Below are 23642 nucleotides of genomic sequence, written 5' to 3' on the forward strand. Positions count from 1 at the left end.
CCCAACCTCGAGTCCAACCCCCATCATTCTTCCCCAAATCGGAGAGGTGGCAGATAAATTAGACGACCTTGCTCCCTCCTCCCAGAGTGCCCTATTGTCAATGATCAAACAACTGATCAAATCCACCATAGACCCCCTAATCGATAAAATAAACATCCTAGGGGATAGATTGGCAGGGATTGAGGAAAAAATAAACTCTAATCTGTTAACCTCTAGCCATGCTTCTATACCCCCCATCCTTTGACAACTGTTACCTTAAATAAGCCCATACCTGCCATTCAAAATAAAGCTACCCAAAATAAAGTTGCCCAAATTCGAGTATCAGTTCCCACTAATCTTCCCCTAAACATTTCTAAAGCCTCTCTTAATTCCACTACACCGAAAAATTCTGTCCCCAGGGTAGAGCGAAACAGGGTCCTCAGAATGCATCTACCCCCAGAGGCAGCTCCGTTTGTATGCATCCTCTCGGGAGTTCCGCAAATAAAAAAGGGTAAAATAGAGAGACAGGATGACCTGTTAAATAAGGTCCAGTTTTGGTTATCAAAAAATAGACCCCTGCCCCGTGACTGTGACGGTGAGATTGTGAGCGTAAGGAGAGTAGGTTGGCTGGGCCCCCTTCCGAAAAACATTATTGGTGACCTGATACTAATAAGATTCAGAAGCAGAAACATTGCCCCACTTCTTCGAACTTGGCAACATAAAGAAGGGGATGGTCCCATATCCATCTGGGACTTACATGACTTCTATCCCAGCACATTGTACACTCGCGCCGCTAGGCCAACGACTGGGGATTGTACCAACCTGGGTAGAGGATCTTGTTTACCGCTTGTTTGTAGTATTTCCGCCCCAAATAGATCTGAAATACCGTTTAGAATTTTTTAACTCATTGTTACCCCTTGCACATTCCCTTTTGATGAAAAGGAAGAACTGATATCATGAACATTGTAAAGTATGCTATTGGTAGGAAGTTATATTCATAGGATGAGCAAATGTTTGTTTATTCTTTTATCTTGGAGATATCTGTGTTTCATATGTATGTACCTTATTTTTAATTATGAATGTATTTTAAAATTGTATGCTTTTATGATTTTATACAAAAAATCGAATAAAGCTTTTTAAAATGAAGTAATAACAATCATTATCATCAATGTTGTGCTTTATTTATGATTTGTGTTGTCAATAATTTGTATTATAAGATAGCTATCAGCATTTAAGCAGCATAAGCAACAATAAGATGCAAAATGTTTTCTATGTCCATGGTGAAGTTGTTTGCACTAGCACTTTAAAAAGCGGTAACACTGTCTAAGCTATGTCATGAGATCAAGGTTGTCAACCGGCCGAAACGCATCATGGCAGACTAATCTGGTGGCAATAAACAAAAAAAATCTACTGAGTCCACGCTCACTTTTCCAGGAGGAGAATTTGGAGTAAGCAACGAGTTACCATATATATATATATATATAACTGTAACAACATAAACTTGAAATTCACAATGCAATATAGCTAGGGCACCGTTGACTTCCTTGACATTAGATTGACCATTAGTGAAGGCAGGATAACAACAGACCTCTACAAGAAAAAGACCACCGGAAATTCCATTCTCATGCGGCGAGCTGCCATCCCCCCAATTTCAGATGGAGCATCCCCTACAGTGAGCTCCTTAGAGCCAAATGCAACTGGAGCACAGAAGCCTCTTATGAAAGAATCAAGAACAACATGGTTAAGAGATTCAGGAACAGAGGGTATCCCACTAAAATGCTACGCAAGAGTGCAGAAAAGCACTATCAATCAAAATCATGCCTTATTCCAACCACCAAAAGATCAGGGCAGACTAGATGAAGCAGGAACACCAGTACAATTCATAACCAAGTACAACACACAGGCAGGTAACCTGAGGAATGTGCTAAAGAAAAGATGGCATATCTTAACACAAGATCCACTTCTTGAGAAAGAATTAGGGCAGTCTCCATTGGTCACTTGCAGAAAGAATTTGTCCCTGAAGGATATTCTAGTCAATATGCCACTTACAAAGCACAAAATATACCTGATTGGAGAAGAGGGGCAGATTCTATAAATGCAGTAAATGCAAAGCCTGCAGCCACAGCAAGAATGTAAGAGTAGTCACACTACAGAGGTCAAGGAAAAAATTGAAAATTACTTGACACATTAACTGTGCGACTGAATTTATAGTCTATGCCATCACATGTCCCTGTGGGAAGTGGTATGTTGGATAGACAACATTCCCTGTTAAGAAAAAAATCCTGGAGCATTGGAGAGCTATAATAAACTGAGATTTTAGCTAGAGCATGGCCAGACATTTTGATGAGGCACATCAAGGTGATTGGACAAAGGGCAAATACTTTGGCCTCAACACCATTCCCAAACACCCTAGAGGAGGAAATCGAGTATAAGTCTTACACAGACTCAAGTCAAGATTAATCTTACAGGCAGGTAGCATGTTCCCCACAGGAATGAATAATGACAATGAACTATTTGTACATTTGTAAATATATTGTTTGCTTTCTGATACCCAACTCCATCAGTTCCATTTAGTGAGATCTTTGGTCTCCTCTTTTAATTCACTATATGTTAGTTGAAGGAAAATAATGTGTTCATGATTGCATTCCGTGTCTGCTACTTTTAGCAATATACCCCCTTTAAATCACAAATGCATTTTACCATGTGATATATTAATGTTAACAATGTGTGTTGGTTTATCAATCTTGGCGAAAGAAGAATTAATATAGGGTAGTTGGGGAGCTAGATGTGTTTTGCCCTATTAATATCCTCTGTTTGTATATCTTTTAAAGGATCATTTGAAGGAGAGTAGCCACCAGGAAATTACTAAGAGCACAGGAGATTGAAGGAAGTTCTTCTGAACTATCATCTCTCCAATGTCACGATATAGGCAGATGCAGTCTGCACCAGTGTATCATCTATAGCACACGCTCACAATGGGTTCACTGGACCTAGGCATTACGATTCTATAGATATGGACAAGAAATCCAAAGAAGCACTGGGTACAAAATTAACAGGGTTACTAAACCCATTATGGATCCCTTTTGTTCCCTCTTTTCCCCTGCATCCGCTTTTTATTACTCATTAGTTTATTGTAAACATAATAATTTTTCACCAGACACCAGATAATTATCAAATCAACTTTTGATCACCACACCCAAATCCAACTATACATAGGGTACTATACCTGCGATAACTGATGTTAAATTTACTTCTTGTGAGGGTACTTTACCCGTTTGGAATGGGGCCATACCCAACAGGTGGCTTATGGACACAAACAATAGAATTTATAGTAGGTACTGCCAAAAACAAAGCAATGATAATTTCTCATGAATTAAGAAGCTAAATATTCATATAATAATGAACATTGAAATGTAGTCATCTAACTCACAAAAGTGTTTTCTTCATGTCTATCATGGCACGCTGCGTCGTGCTGATGACTGTGTCTTTAAATGTGTATGAAACTGGCAAATGGTCATGTGACCAAGACCTTGAGATATCAAATAAACCCTTGAATTGTACCTTCACACCGAGGTGGCCCGCTTTTTCCAAATAAATACTCAGAAGAGAATCGCTGCGTTTACATCACTCTGCAAACACGGCTTCTGGTGCACTGGTAGGGCGATGAGGTCCTCCTTTGTCCTGAGTACCTCAGGACACAAGTGGACTTCACCCTCCGAGCGGCAGTGCACCAGAAGCTATGTTTGTGGTGTTGGGTATAAAGGGGTGTGGCCTCAGAACACATCTCTACAACTCAGCTGTGTGGCGCTTACTGGAGGTCCTTGGTGGGCTAGTTGGCCCCCAGGGACCCTCAGGATTCAAGGGGACTTAATCCCCCAACTTATAACACGCCAGGGGACGCGTTTCCACTGTACTGCAGGGAGGGGACGGACATGATATAACATGTTAGCAATCCTGCTGTGTCGGACTTACTGGAGATAATAGGAAGGGTCGTTGGCCGGCCCCCAAGGTTGACGTTGGGGGCTAACTACCCCTCCTGTTTCCTCCAGAAAATCTCAGACAGTGGGATTGCTAAGAGGTGTTCGGAGGCCACGCTCACCTTTCTCCACCACTCTGCAAACGTGACTGCTATGTTATAGTTAGTAATTAGCTTTTAAAAAACCTTGGAAATTCACTGAAAAATACATAGGTTTCAGGGATGTTATAGTTAGAAATTAGCATTTAAAAAACAAATTTCAATTCACTGCGAAAGCCATAGGTTTCAGGGACGTTCTAGTTAGAAATGACCATTTAAAAAACCTTAGAAATTCTGCAAAAAAACCACGGGTATCAGGGACATTATAATTAGTTGAACATTTCACTCGTTAAAACCAGAGAAATTCAGCCTCTATAGTTAGTAGAGATAACTATAACTTGCACCCCCGCAATGCACTGCTGATGACGTCATATATTACATCACTCATGACATGGTCAGTGACATCACTCATGACATCACTCATGACATTTCAAATGACATCACGGATTACATCGCTGATGGTATCATCCATGTGATAATCTGATGCAACTCCTCACACCCTAATAAAACCTTTTATACACCCACTCTAAAATACAGAATAACAATATCAAAACTATAGACAGACCAATAGCAGTTACTTCATACCTGCTCAGTGATTCCTAGGTCTACACACACACATCCACTCATTCACCCATACATGCAGTCACTCATCAATACAGCACTATCATATGCACTCATACACCTATACATACACTCACACAGCACCACACATTCATAGACTTACTCATTCACCTACTCATCATGCAAAGAATCAATCACACCCATTTACTCACCTATACCGTTATACACAGACCACCTTACTTATTTATACAAATACTAACACATGTTTACTGTCTTTTTTAATCACTGATACAAGCACCCACTCATCCATACAGCCACTCTCACAATCACTCACTCGCACATATAGTCCTTTATATAATCCAAAAACTCACATATACTGCCTTTCACATATGAGGCTACTCACATATATTCCACTGAGCCATCCATTCTCTCACTAACAAACCCATACGCACACTCACCCAACCATACAGCCCTTCACAGATGCACTCTTTTACCCATACACCCACTGAATCACCCACTCACACCTCTATGTAGAGTCTCCCACCCCACACCCACTCACACAGACACTCAGGCACCCATAAAGATACTCAGACAACCAATAAATAAACCATATAGACAGTCGTGTAGTTACTCACCAACCCATACAGCCACTAATACAACTGACAGACTGATATAGACATTTACACACTTTACTCACTAACCCATGCATTCAGTAGGACACATTTAGTCACTCACTTATACAGTCAGTCACACACCTACTAAATCATCCATTCAGACACTTATATACCCACGCATTCTTTAATACACCTTAGCATATATCAATAAGAAACATATTTAAACTTTACAGAAACATAAATTCACTGGATGATGTCATCAGCGATGTAATTTGAGATGTCATGAGTGATGTCATCAGTGATGTCACTGACCATGTCATGAGTGATGTAATATGTGACGTCATCAGCAGTGCATTGCGGGGGCACAAGTTATAGTTATCTCTACTAACTATAACGTATGAATTTCTCTGGTTTTGTATGAAAGTCTCGGGGTGATTAGTGAAGTGGGGGCAGAGAAAAAAGGGGGGTCCCAAAACGTGTTATCCCTATGCAATTTTCCATAGGAACCTTTAGTCGCAGCTACAGCTCGAACTGCTAAACAGAATTATACCAAATTTGGCAAAGAGGTAGCCCTTGGTTCACACCTGTGCCTTTTGTTAAATGGTGTAAATTTGTTTTGTAGTTGCAGAGAAAATCAAAAGTAAAATCACATATATATCTATGGCCGCGGTAAATCAGCGCACCCTGAGCACACCCTTCCGATCACGAGCTGCATGCTAACAGGCTGTGAACAGTCTGTCAACACTCCAAACCAGGAAGTGTTGGCAGCTATTTTATGCCTCGGTAGAAGCGAGGCTCAAGAAATCAGTGGGACAAGTGTGTAAAACATATAAAGGGGGCAGGGTAGAAATACCCTGACCCTGTAGACATGCTTAGGTGGTCCCACAAGGATCCCCAGGCCCCCCAATTTTTTTTTTTAAAACAGCAAAATGCACGCAGGGTGTGCGGATCTTGCCATAAAAAAAATAAAAACAAAGCGTGGGCTCCCGCACTTGTTTAATAATTAGTCCCGGGGGCAAAGATATTTAATTTACGGGGACTGCCACCCCAGAGGTTACAAAATAAATAGGTAGGGGGGCTCAAAGGCCAACCCCCCAGTAAAATACATTTGTGGGGGGCTCAAAGGCCCTCCCAAGCCCTGGGGACCACCGCCCCCGGGGCTTTTTATATTGTGGGAGGGGGTCCACGTGGCCCCCTCCTGGATCCATCCAAGGCCCTGGAGACCGCCACCCCCCAGGGCCAGTTCCTGCAGTGTCTTGGGTTGCCCACCCCCGGGACACTGCTGTTTAATATGGCAAGGGCGGGAGTCGAGGTTCCTGCCCTGTCATAGCAATTTTGGTTTGGATTTTTAAAGAGAGAGCAGGGACACCTGCTCTCTTTTTCAAAATGCAAACCATATTGCTGTTCTACACGAGGAGATGCATGTCAGCAGCTCCCCATGTGGAAAAGCAATGCCGGCTCCCAAAGGATGCGGGGAACCGGCTGGGACCGTGGGGGCATTGGGGCTCCCTCCACGGTCCCCAATGTTCTATATAGACCCCGGGGATGGGGTCCCCAGGGAGAATTGAAATAAGTGATAGGTGGCAATTTTTTTTTTACAGTCAAATTAGGATGTTGCGCGGCGCTCAGCGCGGCCCCCGGGTGTGCATGTGCTGGGTGCATGACTCCTACGCGTTGGGTGCATGACTTGTAATGCGTTGGTTGCATGACTCCAAGCAAAAAAAGTAATATTTTTCAGATATACATCAAGCTAATGTATTTTGATCTTGGGTGGCTCTAAAAAGAGCTGTTGTGTTTATTGAGAGATTTTGGTACCTATAAGTAAGTACCTATGCAGAGTCTAAAGTTGATGAGGAAGACTCTGTTACCCTCATCTGTAAAATGTATACCATCTCTCCTATAGATGCCATCCATATTGAAACACAGATTGTTGTGGTAAATGGACCCCATCCTATAATCTCGGAGATAAGCAGAAACAGCTTTATTGACATGTTTCCTAGCTTTCTCAATCTGTGGACACAATTGATTGGACCAGTTCCCTTTCTATCTTTGGCATATGGTAGAATAGACAAAGGCAGTTTGGGGGAAAAGTGACATCAATTCTCCAAAGGTCTCCTTCATAAGCATTTTTTCCAGACCTACCCCAGTCAAAGTGGTCATTGCCACCATAGTGCACAATTATGAAGGCAGGGTGTTGGAGATGCAAAAAGGATTTAATCAATGGCATCAATTGGTGCCACTTTAATCCTCTTTGTCCAATCCATTTAATGTCTACATTTGGCAAAGCTAGTTCTTTGTCAATGCCTTTGTTTTCTGCATACCTTTGGCTCTAGAAAATATAGCTGTATCCCACAATCCACACTCTAAGCATCTTGAAGGGAGGTCTGGGTGCACTCAGAATGTGTCTGTATGTGAAATGGCAATTTGAGAAGAAAGATTTTTCTAAAATGATGGAGTTTTGAAAAAAGAAAAGAAATGATTGGCTGTTTGTGAACATTCTAGACTGAAACGTAGGGTGCATGTTTCTATTTTTTAATAGCATGTTTCTTATTTCTCAACAAAAACTGTTTGAAAGGAACATTACATAGGATAAGGTGATATTTTGACAAGTCAAGCACACTTGCTGTTTTGATTAACAACATTGTGTGCTGAACTTGTGACCTGTGTGCTCAGTTGAGTGTCTGAACTTGTGACCTGTGTGCTCAGTTGAGTGTTCCATGAACTGTTACTACGGTAACAGGCAGTAGGCAGATTGGGGGTAGGGTTCAAACTTATGTCAATTGGCAAGGGTTGAAATGTGTAACCAATCGAAATGTGTGTTAGCTTTTGAATTAATGTGAGAAGCAATGTGATTTGATATTTACATGTGCTGTACTGAAATATGTGGATTGTGTGCAGTCACCTTACTTCTTCCAGACTAGTAAATGTGTTTTAGTGAAGTCCAAAGGATAGTCTTGCTTGTCTAGAATCACACTATGAGTCTGTGTGCATTTGGGAACCATTGTGACAGAAGAATTTGGTACTTCATGTATTTGCAGACCCATAACTGCTTAAAAACCTATTCTGCTCTCAAGTTTTGGTAGAATTAGAAACCAGTCATTGCTTATGTATTTGCAAAATGAGTCAGGTTTCCACACTAAAGTGCTGTACTAAAATATGTAGATTGTGTGCAGTCACCTTACCTCTTCCACACTAGTAAATGTGTTTTGGTAAAGTCCAAGGGATAGTCTTGCTTGTCTAGAAACACACTGTGAGTCTGTGTGCATTTGGGAACCATTGTGACAGAAGAATATGGGTACTTCATGTGTTTGCAGAGCCATAACTCCTTAAAAACCTATCCTGTTCTCAAGTTTTGGTAGAATTAGAAACCAGTCATTGCTTATGTATTTGCAAAATGAGTCAGGTTTCTACACTAAAGTGCTGTACTAAAATATGTAGATTGTGTGCAGTCACCTTATCTCTTCCACACTAGTAAATGTGTTTTGGTAAATCCAAGGGATAGTCTTGCTTGTCTAGAAACACACTGTGGGTCTGTGTGCCTTTGGGAACCATTGTGACAGAAGAATATGGGTACTTCATGTGTTTGCAGAGCCATAACTGCTTAAAAACATATCCTGGTCTCAAGTTTTGGTAGAATTAGAAACCAGTTATTGCGTATGTATTTGCAAAGTGAGTCAGGTTTACACACTAAAGTGCAGTACTAAAGTATGTGGAATGTGTGTAGTCACCTTACCTCTTCCAGACTAGTAAATGTGCTTTGGTAAAGTCCAAGGGATAGTCTTGCTTGTCTAGAATCACACTGTGAGTCTGTGTGCATTTGGGAACCATTGTGAGAGAAGCATTTGGGTAGTTCACGTCTTTGCAGACACTTAACTGCTTAAAAACTTATCCTGTTCTCAAGTTTTGGTAGTATTAGAAACCAGTCATTGCTTATGTATTTGCAAAATGAGTCAGGCTTCCACATTAAAGTGCTGTACTAAAATATATGGATTGTGTGCAGTCACCTTACTTCTTCCAGACTAGTAAATGTGTTTTACTAAAGTCCAAGGGATAGTCTTGCTTGTCTAGAATTGCACTGTGAGTCTGTGTGCATTTGGGAACCATTGTGACAGAAGAATATGGGTACTTCATGTGTTTGCAGATGCATACCTGCTTCAAAACATATCCTGTTCTCGAATTGTGGTAGAATTAGAAACCAGTCATTGCTTATGTATTTGCAAAATGAGTCAGGCTTCCTAACTACAGTGCTTTACTAAAATATGTGGATTGTGTGCAGTCACCCTACATCTTCCAAACTAATAAATGTGTTTTGGTAAAGTCCAAGGGATAGTCTTGCTTGTCTAGAATCATACTGTGAGTCTGTGTGCATTTGGGAACCATTGTGACAGAAGCATTTGGGTACTTTGTATCTTTGCAGACACATAACTGCTTAAAAACCTATCCTCTTCTCAAGTTTTGATAGAATTAGATACCAGTCATTTCTTATGTATTTGCAAAATGACTTAGCCTTCCACACTAAAGTGCAGCACTAAAATATGTGGATTGTTACCTCTTCCAGACAAGTAAATGTGTTTTGGTAAAGTCCAAAGAATAGTCTTGCTTGTCTAGAATCACACTGTGAGTCTGTGTGCATTTGAGAACCATTGTGACAGAAGAATGTGGGTACTTCATGTGTTTGCAGATGCCCTCATCTGGCTCTCGTCCTTCCTGAGGGACCGGACCCAGGCGGTTCGTCTTGGGGAGTTTTCAGCTACCCCCTGTCAGGTCCAGTGCGGGGTGCTCCAGGGTTCTTCTCTGTCCCCTTTATTATTTAATCTCTACATTTCTCCGCTCATCTTTGCACTTCAGCAGCTGGAGGTCACGGTTTACAACTACGCCGATGACCTCCAGCTCATTTTCAATCTGTCCTCTTCACCTGATTCTATCTCTAACTTTCAATCAATTCTATCTTTCATCAGGGACTGGATGAACTTCAACCACCTGAAGCTCAATCCCGACAAGACGGAACTTGTGCTTACGGGTGGTTGCTCCAGTCCCTGGAACTCCCTATTTTGGCCCCCTTCCTTTGGTTCTCCTCCCACCCCAGTCTCCTCTGTTAAAACTTTAGGTATCAAGCTCAACGACAAACTCACCATTCACTCCCAGATAGGCTCGGTGGTTTCTTCCTGTTTTCTCACTCTCCGCACTATTCGTTCTATTTCTCGCTTTTTTTATTTTCCTGCACTCAAACTGATTATGACCGCACTGGTCCTGTCCCGCCTGGATTATGGGAAATCCCTGTACAACGGTATCCCCCAGTACTGCATGCGCAAGCTACAACTGGTCCAGAACCAGGCGGCTCGCCTTGCCTTTGGTCTCCCTAAATTTCACCACACCTCTCCCCTATTGAAGACCCTCCACTGGCTCCCTGTTCGGGAACGCGCCTTGTTCAAACTAGGCTGTATGGCTTTTCAGGCCAGATCTGGCCTGGCCCCCTTCTTCATATCTTCAGCCATCAAAACATACGTTCCCAGTAGAGACCTCCGTTCCTCGGCCCAACATCTTTTAGTAGCCCCTCGTTACAGGAAAAAAAGACTGGGCGGCTCTAAATTTTCCACCCTTGCCCCTGCGTTTTGGAACTCCCTTCCCCTTCACCTCAGATCCCTCACCCAGTACTCTACCTTTCGCAAATCCCTTAAAACCTTTTTGTTCACCCAGGCCTTTCTGTCTTAAAATCCTCTTTCCCCCTGCCTCAGCTTGACGCCCGAGCTGTTGATTCCGACACTTAGGCTGTTTTTGCCATTATAGCGCCAAGAAACCGTTTAGGTGTATGCTGCGCTTTATAAATATTTTAAACTAAAACTTAAACTTAAACTTACTTCATGTCTTTGCAGACACATAACTGCTTAAAAACGTATCCTGTTCTCAAGTTTTGGTAGAATTAGAAACCAGTCATTTCTTATGTATTTGCAAAATGAGTCAGGCTGCCACACTAAAGGGCAGTACTAACATATGTGGATTGTGTGCAGTCACCTTAACTCTTCCAGATTAGTAAATGTGTTTTGGTAAAGTCCAAGGGATGGTGCTGCTTGTCTAGAATCACACTGTGAGTCTGTGTGCATTTGGGAACCATTGTGACAGAAGCATTTGGGTATTTCATGTGTTTGCAGACAAATAACTGCTTAAAAATCTATCCTGTTCTCAAGTTTTGGTAGAATTAGAAACCAGTCATTGCTTATGTATTTGCAAAATGAGTCAGGCTTCCACACTAAAGTACAGTACTAAAATGTGTGGAATGTTGTAGCAGGTATTCCGTTCTCCTACAGAACTGTGCATAGAGATTTGGAACCTCGGCGAATTAGGGTGACCCAAAACTCACCTCAGTACCCAAAATCCCCTTACCAGGCTAGCTACAGTGTCTCATTGGTCATAACAAACTCCCAATGTTTAGACAAACCAGAACATGAACTTACGATACCTCAGGTCACGTGGAACACATGAGCACTCTTTCGTTATACAATCATTTCAAACCAGAACGTGGAGTAAATGAGAACACATGCACATTTGAAATATTTATTTACTAATGCCGTTTTCTTAAATGCAGTATATTAGATAATACAAGGAAACATATTATCAGAAGCAAAGTTATCAGCATAGTTACTAGTCCATAAAAAGCAAATGGTGACAGCATGCTAAGATGCTGTAATGAATAAGGGTTAACAACACCTAATTCTCACCCTCCCTAACTAGCATATTATATTAATATCTATCTAAGAAGGTCTCTTTGGGTTTTAGCAGGGCGGGCCCATACCTCAAGATCCTAGTATGAAGAGATCACATCAGCACTATAAAACACGCCTAAAGCCAGAATTTGGCAGGAGCTGCACTTATGTTATGTCTATGAAGGTGCGGAGATCAGACCTCACAACAATTTGTGTCGAGTTATCCTTGAAGCTTCAGCACTCTCTGTACAGACATAGTTTACTAAGCAAAGCTGATATCAGAGCAATAACATATTATTCTCATGTAAATCACAACGCTCTTGTAGGTTGAAAGCTAAATCAACAATTAAGTGTCGTGTGCAGAAGCAGCAAAAGGAAAAATGGCGTTTAAACATTTAATAAGCTCATGCTAACTTAACACAGTATATAGATAAGCAGTAACTATATGACACCCCCCATGATCCGAGCACAGATAAGATAAGATAAGATAAGGGCCTCCTCATGAAAGCAGAGTTGAAGAACGATGAGCAATATTTATAATTCAGAAATCGTTGGAAATTTATTTTTTCATGTGGTGTTCACTTTTACTCAAGCCAATAGTTCTGGGAGGTGAAAAATTCAAGCAAAATTTGCAAAAAGTTATGTCAGTAGAAAATAAGGGGCCGTGAACTGAAACTCGTAAAGTTTTTAGGGTAAGACCGAATATGCACAATATGCAGCAACAGCCTCCAACATGAAATCACCGTCTTCATCCGAAAACAGTTCAGCCATCCAATTTAACAAAGGGAAAGAACATACGTGCTCTTCTAGGACCGGAGCCTCTATCACCATCAGAGGACAACTCGGTGGGTTCTCAAGAAAGCTATGCGCCAAGAAGTCGAGCGCTGCTTCGAGAATGTTCCAATGACCCATTAGTCCATGCATCGCTGCCAAAGCCATAATCCTTTCGCCAGAACAAACCAATTCATGAGTAACGACGGGACCCATCAGCTGATTAAAATCGACGTCAGGAGATACCGCCTTGCAGAGACACAAATCAAGGGCCCAGTCAAAGTCACAGCTCAGGCAATGAAACACAGGCTGGACACATGTAAAATAGGAAAATCGAAACGATAATCCATATGACGTGCTCAAAGTCGCAAGCGGCAAAGTGCCATAGTATTCAAGCATCCTGTTGCGAAACAGTGCCAGGAGGGGCTGAGCGGCTTCTTGCACAAGAAGGGCATCCATTTTTAATAAAGCAAAATATCACCAGAACGCCTGCCGCCAGTGCCAGCAAAACCCGGAATCCACCAAACAGACTTGAAAAAATGGAATGAAAGAAAGCAGGAATTACCCCAAATATCTTCTCAAATGAAGTCACGAGACCGCTGCTAACTATCTTAAAAAAGTGCGCCAGGCCAGTCGTGGAGGACGTGTTAAAGATTGAATGAACCAGTTCGCTGAAATGCAACGGCAAATCTGTATTTAAAAGGGCCTGAACCTCTGTGCGGGTGTTAGCTATGTGAAGCACAAATGTTTCTCGAGCCGAACTCAAGGCCACTTCTTTTTGGGACAAAAGAGCTCTTATTCTACTCGTGCCATTGAACTCCGCTGTCAAGGTTGGGATGCGCGGCCAGATGGAAACATCCCTTTTCCCATGCGGAGGTGGGTAAAGTACATTTTTACAACACACCACACGCTCTGATACGCCGCTGCGAGTGGTTTTTTGTGCTATTTTGACAGTGATTTGTGCTTGTATTTTGTAACTTGTTTTTCCTTGTTTTTTCCCCCGCTTTTTCGTGCATTTGTGCCTGTTTTCTACATTGTTTTCTCCTCCGTGTTGCCCTCCTTCCTTGTTGTCCGCCTACCGCCTTCCTCGACGCCCCCCGCCCTCCCTTCCCGCCACCGCCGCTTAGCCACGCCCCTTTTTGCCTTCTGTAACCCTCCCCGCTCCCGCCTCCCAGCTGCTCCGCCCACCCGCGCACTTGGCCTTAAATGGCGACCGTGCGACGCAGGTGAGTGTGACCCACTTGTGGGACACCCCCGCGCCGCACGGCCACCAGCTGCTGCGTGTGCCCCCAGCCGCCTCTGCCTCAGCGCCGCCTCGTTGCCGGCTCCCGCCGCTGCGAGTGGTTTTTTGTGCTATTTTGACAGTGATTTGTGCTTGTATTTTGTAACTTGTTTTTCCTTGTTTTTTCCCCCGCTTTTTCGTGCATTTGTGCCTGTTTTCTACATTGTTTTCTCCTCCGTGTTGCCCTCCTTCCTTGTTGTCCGCCTACCGCCTTCCTCGACGCCCCCCGCCCTCCCTTCCCGCCACCGCCGCTTAGCCACGCCCCTTTTTGCCTTCTGTAACCCTCCCCGCTCCCGCCTCCCAGCTGCTCCGCCCACCCGCGCACTTGGCCTTAAATGGCGACCGTGCGACGCAGGTGAGTGTGACCCACTTGTGGGACACCCCCGCGCCGCACGGCCACCAGCTGCTGCGTGTGCCCCCAGCCGCCTCTGCCTCAGCGCCGCCTCGTTGCCGGCTCCCGCCGCTGCGAGTGGTTTTTTGTGCTATTTTGACAGTGATTTGTGCTTGTATTTTGTAACTTGTTTTTCCTTGTTTTTTCCCCGCTTTTTCGTGCATTTGTGCCTGTTTTCTACATTGTTTTCTCCTCCGTGTTGCCCTCCTTCCTTGTTGTCCGCCTACCGCCTTCCTCGACGCCCCCCGCCCTCCCTTCCCGCCACCGCCGCTTAGCCACGCCCCTTTTTGCCTTCTGTAACCCTCCCCGCTCCCGCCTCCCAGCTGCTCCGCCCACCCGCGCACTTGGCCTTAAATGGCGACCGTGCGAACGCGCAGCGGTCACGCGCAGCGGGCGCGCCGATTGTGCGCCGAAGGCGCGCCAAAGGTAAGCCCGTCTGCGCCCGTCCGCGACCGGATCGCGACCAGCGCCAGGACCCCTGGCCCCCACCGACGGAAGCCGACCCGACGAACCTACAGCGCCGCCGACCTCACCGCACTCAACACCGGCCACATCCCAGGATGTCACCGAGCCGCCCCGAAGCACACCCACGGACCCTTCAGCTGCCTCGCCTGCAAGTTCACCTGCATCCGGACCTTCCCTGCACCCGACAAGCCGAACTCCAGCAGCACCCACCTCAAGTGTATCCTGCTCAACACCCGCTCCGTCCACAGACACGCCGTAGAACTCTGGAACCTGCTCGACACCACCGCCCCCGACGTTGCCTTCATCACCGAGACCTGGATGAACGCCTCCTCAGCCCCAGACATCGCCATCGCCATCCCAGAGGGCTACAAGATCACCCGGAGGGACCGCGACAACCAGACCGGAGGAGGCATCGCCATCATCCACAGAGACACCATCCGCATCACGACCAACACCGACGACACCCTCACCACCGCTGAACACCTGCACTTCCAGATCCACACCAACCCGAAGACCACCCTCAGAGGCACCCTGATCTACCGACCCCCGGGACCGCGCACACGATTCAGCGAGGACATCGCCGACTTCGTCAGCCCGCACGCTCTCCCCTCCGCCGACTACATCCTCCTGGGGGACCTCAACTTCCACCTGGAGAACAACAACGACCGCAACACCACCACCCTGCTCGACAACCTCGCCAACCTCGGACTCAAGCAACTGGTGACCACCCCCACCCACCTCGCCGGACACACACTCGACGCCGTCTTCTCATCCAGCAAAGACGTCACCTTCAGCCACGCAACAGGACTCCACTGGACGGACCACAGCTGCGTCCACTTCACCTTCAGAAGAACGACGATCCACCACCTCCAGCAACAGGTTGCTCGAAGAAGCTGGAACAAGATCACAGCCGACCAGCTCACCGCCTCCCTGAGCCAGCACCCTCCCGCCAACTCAGCGAACCCCAGCCAGGCCGCCGACAACCTCACGAAGTGGATCAGCAACTGCGCGGACGAACTCGCCCCCCTAAGGACCCCGCCCAGCAGATCCTGCAGCAGAAAAACACCATGGTTCACCGACGAACTCAAGTGCTCCAAGAAGAACTGTCGAGCCCTCGAGAAAGCCTGGAGAAGGGAACCAACGACGGACAACATGACCACCCTCAAGCTCGCCACCCGGAAACACCACCAACTGATCCGCGCCACCAAGAAAAATGCATACAAGGACCGGCTGGACAACAACGCACACAACTGCAAGGAACTCTTCAACATCGTGAAAGAGCTCTCCAACCCCAACGCCGGAAACAACGACATCACACCGTCGCAAGACCTCTGCAACTCCCTCGCGTCCTACTTCCACAACAAGATCACGGACATACACAACAGCTTCAACAACCAACCAACGCAAGCCACAACCGCAACGACGCCACCACCCACCACCCTCCGCACCTGGACCCCGATCAGCACCGAAGACACCATCCGCACCATGAACTCCATCCACTCCGGATCTCCGACTGACCCCTGCCCTCACCACGTCTTCAACAAGGCCGACGCTGTCCTCGCACCCCACCTGCGGGACATCATCAACACCTCCTTCGACTCCGCCACCTTCCCTGAGAGCTGGAAGCACGCCGAACTCAGCGCTCTCCTCAAGAAGCCCACAGCAGACCCCACCGACCTCAAGAACTACCGTCCCATCTCGCTCCTCCCGTTCCCGGCCAAAGTCATCGAGAAGACCGTCAACAAACAGCTGGCCGCCTTCCTCGAGACGAATGGATCCCTCGACCCCTCACAGTCCGGCTTCCGAGCGAACCACAGCACCGAGACCGCCCTCATCGCCGCCACCGACGACCTTCGAACTCTGATGGACAACGGAGAAACAGCGGCCCTCATCCTCCTGGACCTCTCCGCGGCTTTCGACACTGTCTGCCACCGCACCCTAGTACAGCGCCTCAGCAACATCGGAATCCAGGAGAAGGCACTGGAATGGATCACCTCCTTCCTCGACGGAAGAACACAAAGAGTCCGCCTACCACCGTACAAGTCAGAGGCCACCAAAGTCATCTGCGGCGTACCCCAAGGATCCTCGCTGAGCCCAACCCTCTTCAACGTCTACATGAGCCCCCTCGCGGCCATCGCACGCCAACACAACCTGAACATCATCTCCTACGCCGACGACACCCAGCTGATCCTCTCCCTGACCAACGACCCCGCCACCGCCAGAGCCAACCTACACGATGGGATGAGAGACGTAGCCGAATGGATGACGACCAGCCGCCTGAAACTGAACTCAGACAAGACGGAGGTCCTCATCCTGGGCTCCACGCCCTCCGCCTGGGACGACTCCTGGTGGCCCCCCGCCCTGGGCACCGCACCCAAACCGACGGACCACGCACGCAACCTGGGCTTCATCCTGGACTCCTCCCTCTCCATGACCAGACAAGTCAACGCCGTCTCCTCGTCATGCTTCAACATCCTGCGCATGCTACGTAAGATCTTCCGGTGGATCCCCACCGAGACGAGGAAGACGGTCACCCAAGCCCTCGTCACCAGCCGACTGGACTACGGCAACGCCCTCTACGCCGGAACCACTGCCAAACTCCAGAAGAGACTCCAGCGGATCCAGAACGCCTCGGCGAGACTCATCCTCGACGTCCCCCGACGCAGCCACATCTCCGGACACCTGAGAGATCTGCACTGGCTCCCGGTCAACAAGAGAATCACCTTCCGGCTCCTCACCCACGCGCACAAAGCCCTACACGACCAAGGCCCGAGCTACCTCAACAACCGGATCAACTTCTACACTCCCAAGCGCCTCCTCAGATCAACCAACCACGCCCTCGCCGCCGTCCCCCGAATCCGAAGAGCGACAACAGGAGGAAGATCCTTCTCCTACCTGGCCGCCAAGACCTGGAACTCACTTCCGACCAATCTGCGCCTGACCCAAGACCACCTCTCCTTCAGGAAGAAGCTCAAGACCTGGCTGTTCGAGCAGTAGCGGCACCCCCCCCCCTCCCAGCGCCTTGAGACCCTACGGGTGAGTAGTGCGCTCTACAAATGACCTGATTGATTGATTGATTGATTACCACATAAGCGACACCTCTAATTAAACCACAACAATCTTCATTATTTAAAAGTAAATAACTACCGTTTGCCAGTAAAGTAAAAGTGGGAACGATAGCGGGAACTGGTGCGCCTTTCAAAACACAGGCTAAATTTGGCCGGTCCTGATTACAAGAACCGTGCAATTGAATGTGTCTACACATTAAGGAGTGATCCGAAGTCTCTGTACACTCCTCCCCATTCAGATAAACTTCTTGTCCGTCTTTTAAACATCTGTAAATAAAAGGGAGGGACCAGACTTCATGAAGAAATGCATTACCTAACTGTTCATATCGACCTATAGCAACATATCGCATACAATTTGTAAATTTATATAAAGCAAATGGCAATGTTATCAAACCGTGGATAAACCACGTTGCAGCAGTGGCTTCTGCCACAGAAAAAGGCAAGGATTCTAACCTTTCAATATGTAACATTGAAAAAGACGCATCGCGCATGGAAAGCGGGCGCTGCTTGTCAGTTAAATTAAAGGGGGCAAAGAGAGAGGAGACATTCATGTAGGTCCATGGCACCTTGCCAGATTTCAACGTCTGCAGGGTCCACGCAAATTGCATGATAGAACGCAACTCATTTTGACCATGGTACAATACAGATACTTCATCCTACACAATATCCACTACAGAGGACACAATATTATCTAACGTGTAAATGCGGGAAGAAAGCATGTTAATACTATTATCTACCACTGCAGGCACTTTTTCTAGATTAGCTTGATCTATAGCTCTAAGGCGTGTCGCCGCCTCAATCTGTGATGTCTTCCAGATTTCATTGTAAATAGCATATATCCATCTTTTTGATCTACCACTAGCCGGGCCTTTTATAAAATCATTTAAATCTACATCTTCATCTAGCTTCGATAGATGTAATTTAACCGCCGCCAATGTAGGTTGTTTCAGCCAATTTTGACATAATTTGCCTACTGAGTCGTGACAGAATGTTCAGGGTCAAAACGTGGATCAGGTCTGACTTGTTTAAAGGCATCAGATAAACCCAGAAAACGGTGCTGGCATGAATCAGCACTTCTGTGCCACACTAGCCAACCTTTTGGATCCACACTGGATATGTTAAAGGATGAATTAAGCAAAAGGGTCTGCAAGTCCCTAATTGAAAACCGAGTATAATTACTCCAGCCAGAATATTGTTCTAACTCAGGGATGGTAGGAGTATTTAATTTTGTAGAAGTAGCCAATCCAAAGCATGTTGTCTGCGAAATAGAAGAATTCAAAAACAACATTTGATTTGGGATGAGGCATGCTCGGTGCAAAGCCTCTGTGCCTTGTACCTGCCAGCTTTTAGAACCCCAAACTGATTTAAGGTCAATAGTTTCCTTCCATAATTCGTAGCCGCCAACAGCCAGCTGGTCAAGAAAGGACTTCGAGTACAATAATTTGGTATCGGTAAGTCTAACCTTGGACATTGGCTTCTGTGTCATTCTAAAATAAAAGGACTCGCGATTGGACTGATTGAAGTCGGTAAAATAAGTGTACTTTTTCAAAAAAGTATTTGAACTGCCTTGTTTCGGTGCTGGGCAATGCTCCCATTGCGTATAATTTACAGTATTCATTCTGGAAGTCGTTTTATGTAAGAAGTGATTGCCAAAATGTTGAAAGCAAAACAAATCACCATAATTAGCAGATTCTAAGTACAAATCTTCAGCATCAAAGGCAGCATAGTATTTCAAATCAGAAAACAAAGCCTCTACGGCCTGAACATCCCAATCATCAGAACGTATGTTTTGTTTCACTACATCCCCGACGTTAACTCTAAGCACATTAGGGGCATTAACAACTTCTGTAGGGCCATGCATTTGAAATCTAACGGCATCCCACACTATCCCATCAAGGACAGGCCAAGCAGTGATGTTAACAAATGTCAAGTCTCTTTTCAGTCTGTGTGCAGAATGCGATGAGGAAAGAGGGGCCAAAGTTCCATTGAGATGTCGAATGCATGTTCTTTCCTCGACATAGTGTCCATTCACAATTCGAAAAAAATAAAACACAAATCCAATTGACATAAAAAGGTAAATTGAAAAAAGCACCAGCCAAATATATGTCCAAGGGGGTATCAAAAAATGTTTTTTAAATAAACTGGCATAAACTGCAAACCGTGAGGGTCTCTTCGAGGCAGTGGAAACAGAGTCAAATGAAAATCTGGATTCTGTGGCCAAACGTGTCTGCAGATCTGGCATAGATAAGTCAGTGGGGTAAGTGTAGTCAATTTCCTCATGGTCTGTACCAGGCAAAGTACTTAATAAAGGACTGGAAATTGTAGGTAACTCGATGGCCACTTCTGGTTTAGGATTAGAAGCAGTGGCCAAAGCAGAATTTCTCAAAATGGAAGGACAGGAGACTGCCGGTATCATACTAAGAAGAATCGGCCACTCTCTGTATCTTGACAGTGTCAATGGAGATAAACCTGTTTTCCTTACGACCTGGAAGCGGAGGTAAAATGACTGTTCTTGTGCCCTTCACTCCAAGGACTGGAACCGGAGCTCGATAGGAAGGTCCAAATTCTTTCTTGTTATCGATCTTTTCACGAACCAGTTCTCCAACTTGGGGTAGCCAGCCAACTACCGGGATCTGCAAAGCATCATCCGATGTGGAGGGCAAATGTTCCTTTGCAAGACTGTCTCTGGTCTTTTGTAGATCCTGTAAAACATTGCAATGTTCATCTACGTCAAAGGTTGTGGCGCGAACCACGCAGTCTAGACCATCAAGGTCAGGGACGTACATCTTGATGCCAAAGAGCATTTCGTATGGGGTCCACCCACCCAGAGACCTTTTAGGGAGATTATTAAGTGCACGCTGCACGCCATTGAGGTGGGCCAGCCAGTTTCTGCCAGTGCCTATAACTCGAGCTGTCAATGATTGCTTTAAGCCATGGTTCATTCGCTCCACTACACTATTACCCTCAGGTCTGTAGGGAGACGAAAACTTGACTTGGACCCCCATCGAAGTCATGGCATCCTTATACGCCTTAGAGGCGAAAGCCGGACCCTGATCCGAATGGAAGGTACCACAGGCAAAAATCTCTACAAAGACACGCAAATCTCTTATGATAGTCCGTGAATCAGCGCTGCGATGGGGCCAAACCCACACAAAGTGTGCGCATGAATCAACTGCTACTAAGATGTACTTATACGCAGTATCAGAGGAAAAAGGACCGCAGTGATCTAAATAAACACAACCTAGTGGTTTATTAGAAATGTACAACTGTGTCTGTGGCGGACGCGCAGCAGTCCAAGGTTTAATCTGCTGGCAAATGTCACATTGAAGGACATAATCTCGCATCTGTTTGTACAGTCCCCGCCACCAGAAACGTTGTTGTAATTGAGCTACAGTGGCCGAGATGCCCGCATGCGCAGACGCCACACCTTCATGCGCCGCTGTAATCAGACTAGCTCTGCGATCCGAGTTGGGAATCAAACGTTCCCCAACTTCAGGAATTGTCACAAAAGGAACCTTTTCGGGACTTAAGTGGTATGTGTACTTCGAAGGGAACCCCGTAGGATGTTTACTTCCCTTCTCAGTGGCAGCAACAGCCGCCAAGATGTCATCATCAAACTTACTTTTGGACCGTGTAACTGCTGCAACTAGATACGTAGACACCGCTGATTTCGCTGCTTCATCAGCAAGCGAGTTACCGACAGCGTGAACTCCCACACACTGATGGCCGAGAGTATGAATCACAAAAACGAGAGGCAACTCAGCCTTAAGCTCAGCCGCTCGAACCCAGATCATCTTGTGTTTTATTGTGCTACCCTTGGAATCACGAAAATCATTCTGAATCCAAAAGAACAAGTTTTCATTATAAGACTGTACACAGTAGTAAGAATCACTCACAATAAGAGTAGTCACACTAGGATCAGCGTACTCCAATGCTAGTAAGAGAGCACGAAGCTCTGCCAATTGTGCAGTGCAGTCCCTTAGAGTCTGCGTGTGCACCACTCCGGACTTTAACTCATCGTTCACCATGGCACCTACCACAATGTCGCATGCGGAAACGTAGGCGTGTTTAGAGCCATGCGCAACCTGCGCCGAACCATCAGTGTAAATGATGCAATGGAAGACCTCCAAAGGTCGCATAGCTAGAGGAGCAGGATGAACAAATTCATACTGCAAGTACTCTTGCGACCGTAATGAGGCATCAAAAATAAACGTGACATCCGTGGACGTCAAGGACGCAGCCCATTGAATCCACCGAGGGTGCAAAGCTTTAGAATTTGGTACACTGGCTTTCGTAACTGCCTCCATATGAGGACAGGGTGTAACAACCAACATGCGTTTTCCCTGTGACAGAGCACGTTCCTTAAGAATCGCCATCTGCACAGCCTCTTAAAACTTTCTCCACAGTGGAAAACCGCATTTCAGCCGAAGTGTACAAGTGTGACTTGTAAGCAATAGGTACTGTGTCTCCTTCATTAAAAGTGAGGTACGTGAAACCCACTGTGCCAGGAATGATTCTTATCACCAGGTTAATGTGGTTATCACGAGTCAGTAAAAATTTAGAAGCGAGCAGATCAGCCTGCAAGGACTGCAAGATGGCTGAGTGCTCAGGCAGCCAGCATGATTTGGAAAAAGATGGTTGTATCAAAGCATACAAAGGCTTGATACGCTGGGCATATTCCGGAATGTAAGTTCTCCCGAAATTAAAAAAAACCAGTAAATACTGTAATTTTTTCAGTGTTGTAGGAGTGCGCAATTGAGCGCATTTCTCCAAGAAGTGAGGAGCCAAACCTCTACCTTCATTGTTGAGCTCATAGCCCAGGAACAACACTGTGTACTCTGCAATGTGCGACTTTGCAAAGTTAAATTTGTAACCCATGTCTGCAAAGGTACAAATTATGGAGTTCACACGACACAGATGCTCCCAAATTTCGTCGTCCGTGACATATATGTCATCCACATACGAGCAAGTATCTGGGTCGATCCTCTCCAAAAGAGAGACTATGCGGGCGGTAAATATACCAGGACTATTCTTGTAGCCCATTGGGAGACGCTGAATTTGTTTTTGGACCCCGGCGCAAGTAAAGCTGGTCCATTGGGAGCTAAAGCTATCCAATCTATGGGCATAAAAACCATTGGAAATGTCAAGCGTGGTCTTAAAACGCTTACGCACCAGACTATCCACTAGAGCAGAGCTGTGTGTATTCTGTACTGCGCAGTTACGGCAATGCAAGTTTAAATGCCGGTAATCCAATACCAAACGATATGACCCGTCTGGCTTGGTCACAGTAAAAAGAGGGTTATTCATCGGTGACACACATGTTTCAATAACTGCCTGATATTCCAATTGTTCAAGGATTGCCGCGACGGAAGCCTTAGCTTCACGCCGTATGGGATATTGAGGTTGAGGCTGCGGCTGAGACCGTAAAGGAATCTCGCGGCATGGGGACAATTTATCCCAATGACATTGGTTGCGGTACAGAGCCGGTGCTAGAGCCCTAGCCCACTCTTCTGCAAAATGTTGCGCATGCTCCTTCGAGACAGTGTTCGCGAAACTCGGGAGGATTACCTCCTCCCCTCGCGGTGCTGCGAGCACAAAAGTTGGGGGCCAGTCAGCCTCCGAAAGCAAAATGTCATACGTAGACGAAAGATTTTCCCAAAATACCCCTTTGATGGCACGTTGTATGTCACCTTACATTAACAGGAGAATTTCATAAAGTCTATCAGGGGGAGCAA

Source organism: Lissotriton helveticus, chromosome 1_1, assembly GCF_964261635.1.
Source record: "Lissotriton helveticus chromosome 1_1, aLisHel1.1, whole genome shotgun sequence".
Classification (NCBI taxonomy): domain Eukaryota; kingdom Metazoa; phylum Chordata; class Amphibia; order Caudata; family Salamandridae; genus Lissotriton; species Lissotriton helveticus.